This window comes from Mytilus edulis, chromosome 11 (genome assembly GCF_963676685.1).
Source record: "Mytilus edulis chromosome 11, xbMytEdul2.2, whole genome shotgun sequence".
NCBI classification, from domain to species: domain Eukaryota; kingdom Metazoa; phylum Mollusca; class Bivalvia; order Mytilida; family Mytilidae; genus Mytilus; species Mytilus edulis.
Genome location: NC_092354.1, coordinates 66063232 through 66068537, shown reverse-complemented (window position 1 = coordinate 66068537; position 5306 = coordinate 66063232).

Here is a 5306-nt window from a genome sequence, read left to right as displayed (position 1 = left end):
CTGAGAAATAGGAAATTGATAATTGGGAAGTTGAAATCGTCCCGTTTATCATAGATTTTCGTGTGAAGTCGTTCATCTACGTCAATATTGAGGAAAATATCAAGGTATGAAGGTAGAAAAGCCTTAATATTTCAAAAAAATTCAATACTTTGTAAACAGTAGGTTTATATATATAACCTATATATAACCATATCAATGACAATTCATGTCAGCACAAAAAGTGCCGACTACTGGGCTTGTGATACCCTCGGGGAATTAAATCTCCACTAGCAATAATGACTTAATTATTCTGTGTTCATTGAAATTTAAATTCAATAGAAATTATATACATCTGTCAGACGACAAAATATATGAATATTTGCCAAATCGAATAAATGCTCCATGAATCTCACAAAATTAGCTCCCACCCTCTTTTGATTGAAAAGGGTAGATATTTCAGACCATAAATTAAGAGAGGTAACAAAATATGCTCGAACTGCAGTCATAGAAGATGGAAAATATTTTCTTGCAAAAAAAATTAAAATTATAGAAAACAACTATTTATTAAACTGAATATCAATTCATAAGATCTGTGCCCTGAAAAAGTTATGAAAACCATTATTTGATTACTTAACACAAAAAAATATTGATAATACAAAACATATATGCCATTACATACAATACACCTTATCGCTATTTGTCCGCCATTAATACTGGATATCTCACACAGGTTCCAATAAAATTTTTGACGTCATAATAAAAAATATCTAACGCCACAATGGTAAAGTGATTGTTGTATGCACCAAGTTCAAGCGGCCGGGTCAGCCGAGCTTAGCGATAAGGTGTATTATGCTTTGAATTTTTGTAATTTTATTCATTTAACCTTGATTTGATGTGTTATCATACTTCATATATATTTATGTAACAAGTAAAATCACAAAAATACTGAACTCAGAGGAAAATCAACCCGGAAAGTCCACAATCACATGGCAAAATCGAAAAACAAAACGCATCTAAAACGAATGGACAAGAACTGTCATATTAATTTGATTTAATATCATACTAATTCGGGTGAAGGCATCATTATATTTTGTATTGATGTTCCTGATTTTATAAAGAAAACACCTTCAAAAATTATACTCAAATAAAAAGTAAAATCACAAAAATACTGAACTTAGAGAACAATCAATTCGGAAAGTCCATAATGACATGGCAAAATTAAAATACAAAACGCATCAAAAACGAATGGACAAGAACTGTCATATTCCCGACTTGGTACCGGCATTTTCAAATGTAGAAAATGGTGGATTAAATCGATAACCCTCTCACTTTGATAACAGTCTCATCAAATTCCGTTCTGTCTACAATGATGCATTAACCAAACAGACACAATAAATGAAATAGTCAAAATGTGGGAACATCAGTCATCATCGTGTAACAGTTTTAAAAGGAACAATTTAACAGAACACAAAAAACATGTATTGATTTGCGTTGCCGACAGAAAAATTCATATGTACATACAAACAATTTTATTAAAATTTCACATAGGCAATTTTAGCATACAAAATATTATATATAAAAATAAAAAGTATGTGAAAATAAAATTCAGAAATAGACCGATTTAAAATAGTCCAAAAATAGCTATTTTCACTACGGGATTGATTGATTTTGACGTTTTTGGTTCAACGCATTTGTAATTCATAATAGAAATATATCATAATGACATGAACTAGAACAATATCATACTGACGGGATCTTATAAAGTACAGAGTCACGTTATAAGGACCAAAGAAATACAAAAAGTTGCATACACAAAACCCACCACCATAAAATGAAAGAAAATACAAACACATTGACGGGATGTATAAGTACCAAACCACGTCAAATATTACGTAAACCAATCAAACAGAAAAAATAATAGAACAAATACAAATGAAAGAACAATAAACACGTTGTTAAGATGATAAACAACATCAGTAGGCAGAATCTGTACATCGTGTATTACTTGTGAAGTTGATACGGAATATTTATCAACACGGTCTTGGTACCTTCCGATAAACATGTTTAGAAAAAAAGGAAGATACGTTCTTTGACATAATCCTGGTTCATCAACTTTCTACTCAAGACACTGCTGACGTTTTACAAAGCCTGAGTATGACCTGCAAGCTCTTGAATATCGAATAAGTTGGGGAATATATATCCCATATGAAGATGAAGTTGGTTTATTGCTACTAAGTTGGGGGAAATATTATTTTATTTTAAAATTGAAATCGTCTCGTTTGTCATAGATTCTGGTACTGAGATGACTGTGTAAGTCAAATCCGAGATATAAGTCTAAAAATGAAACGGAGGAAGCAGTGTCTGTTGTTTCTTTAATTTTTATTTCGGGGGATATATTAAGGTATAGATTACCTTAGCTGTTTTTGTCAAAACTTTTAGGAATTTTGGTCCTCAATGATCTTCAACTTCGTATTTTATTTAGCCCTTTTAAACTTTTTTAGATTCGAGCGTCACTGATGAGTCTTTTGTAGACGAAACACGTGTCTGGCGAATATACAAAACTTAGTGCTGGTATCTATGATGAGTTTATTTAAAAGAACCCAATCAGAAAAGTTCGGATTGTTTATAGAAAGAACAACTTTAATATATCTGAAAGTGAAATTAAATAATCTGGCTTCTTTGATTGTCTTGTATTTGACAAGTGGAGGAACTCCCATTCATATAAAACATAAGAAGAGGTCGGTCAGAAGAGGCGCACTGTTTGTTCCCATAGGAATGCCGACAGTTTGTTGGAAAAGTTTACTTCCAAACTCAGCAAATATGTTGTCGATAGGAAACCCCAGCATACTTACCACTCGTTCTTCTGTGTAGCATGTTTTAATGTTTTACCTTTTTGTTTGTAACTATTAACGAAATATGCCTTATGAAATCCCAAAGTAATAAATTTATAGCGTATGCTACCATTTATATGTTGAAAGCATTGTGGATGATTTTTCAATTTCAAATGGGGAATGGTGGTATGCAGGGTTTAAAAAACCAAAAGTTTTGATAGAACTCATTTAAGAAATAGTCCTAGATTAAAAATTAGAAGTTCTTTAGAATTTTTTAGAATCCACATATGGTAAATACCACTACGCGAGTAAACAGTTTCACAGTATTTCTGAAGACTCTTTCACTGCGGACAGAGTTTTAGTCAATCTAATGGACAATTCTTTGGTGGAACATAAAGATGAGCCAGCAATATACCGTTGTTTGTACGGATTTTTTTGTAACTAAAATGCTAGAATTGTGAAGATTTCAGTAATTTAGCATGACTTGATGGCGCTAGTATCCGATATATGTGCGTTGTATTGTCAAAAACAGCCCATATTTATGTAGCAGAAGCATTATACTGTCCAATAATAACTTAAAGTTTACATTTTAACAATTTTGTAAAACTGTTATATTTAGGGGCCTAAAAGGGGTCTTACTGGACCATACTCTTTTGTTTTACATGCACGCGTATAAAAAGGCGGGTTTTTATCCAATGCAATCATAGGTTTATAGGTTTGAACGTAGTTTTCAATTTAGACTCTCTATAGGGCCAATAGAGTATACAATAATGACATGCCACCGTCGTTCTTCGGCCTTGCATCTCACACTGATGATTGTTTAACTTGTACATTGATTTCATCCTATTGAGTATACACCTTATCGCTAATCCCGGCTGACCCGGCCACTTGAACTTTTGACGCATACAACAATCACTTTTCCATTGTGGCGTCAGATATTTTGTATTGTGACGTCAAAATTTTACGGGAACCTGTGTGATATCCAGTAATGGCGGACAAATAGCGATAAGGTGTATTGAGAAAATGTTAATACTGATTGCTCAGATATATATGCCTTGTTGTATAAGACAGGATATTGACTGTAAAGATCTAAATAATAATAATGTAGGCGGAATATATTAATTAATACACCCTAAATCCTATATAAAAATGTCAGATTTTAAACAGATTGTTAGCCGACCGGAGCATTTCTTGCATTTTCTAACCCTTTTTTTTCTTGAGTTTAAACGAATTTGCTTGTTTTCACCAATGCCAGTGAAAATTCCTAAAATTCTTCCACATGCCTTGGTATTTGTTTTAATGATTATTTTTTTATTTTTTTACAAATGATAGATTCTGGGTCTTGTAGTGTGTATTAAGTGGAAAAAAGACGTCTGTACAAATGAACGATTAAATGTTGGGGTGACAATGACGTTTACATTTAGATGCATGACGTCACAATAAGACAACACTAACACGTGTAGATACAAGAATAATGAAGAAACATTATTATGGATAAGAGGTGACTACTCAATTCCAAGGAAACATTATTATTGATTACAGCTGACTCCGATTGAATGCATTTAATATTCATCCCTCTCGTTACACCTTATCGGTAATCCCGGCTGACCCGGTCGCTTGAACTTCTGACGCAAGCTACAATCACTTTTCCAGTGTAGCGTCAGATATTTTATTGTATGACGTCAAAATTCTACGGGAATTCAGTAATGGCGAACAAATAGCGATAAGGTGTAATTTAAAAAGGAAGGTCCCAAATAAAATGGCAAAATCCAATAACGGACGAACAACAACTGTCATATTTCTGACTTGGTACACGCATTTTCAAATGTGGAAAATGGTTGATGGCACCTGGTTTTATAGCGCTAAACCTCTCATTAATGGAAGACACATCTTATTATGGAGAAGTATTTGTGAAAAGAAAAAATAAAGAGTTTTGAAACCAACTTTCCCTTGCAACGGCTCAGTAAATTTCACAGTCCCTTGACTGGTATTTTTCGCAAATACAAATACGCCTCTATAACATGATATAGCTGTGCTCAAAAACCAAAAATGATGATAACATTTTGAAAAGAGATATTAAGTGGTGTTTTTATCTGTAAATGTTCTCAGTAAAAAAAATGCCTTGTATTTCCCTATTATAAATAAAGGCAACAGTAGTATACCGATATCCAAAACTCATAAATCGAAAGAAAAAAAAACAAATACAGTCACAAACCAATACCGACGGAAACGCATTAAATAAAAGAGAATGATGACACAACATTAAAATGTAAACTACAAAGAAACAAACTGTGTAGTAGACAAAATGCGATGAGGATAACAAATATAACATCAGAACTAAACACATAAATTTGGGATAGAAAAGTACCGTGACACGTCTTATAATAATGTGAATTCACACTCAAATATAAGAGGAAACAATCGACACAGAAGAAACACAACGTTAAAACGTAACACACACAGGAACGAACTATAATATAATAATGATCATATTCC